The following is a 230-nucleotide window of genomic DNA, read 5'->3' as shown; positions in this document are numbered from 1 at the left end:
CGCTCGCTTTATTTCTATCTTCTTGAAGGGCCTAGAGGGAGTAACTTTCCTCTTACACAAGGCGCTTGGTAGACGATTTTTTCCCCATTTGGCCCTTTTTTTTCGTGTCGAGGACTATCTGTATGAAAAACCCCGGAACTTAAAAGATCGAGAAAGGAAGACAAACAAAAGTAAATTTTTTTAAATATTCTTTAACATTCATTGTCTTTATATGGCCATCATTTATATGT

This window comes from Penaeus monodon, chromosome 25 (assembly GCF_015228065.2).
Source record: "Penaeus monodon isolate SGIC_2016 chromosome 25, NSTDA_Pmon_1, whole genome shotgun sequence".
Classification (NCBI taxonomy): Eukaryota; Metazoa; Arthropoda; class Malacostraca; order Decapoda; family Penaeidae; genus Penaeus; species Penaeus monodon.
This window is presented reverse-complemented; position numbering follows the sequence as displayed.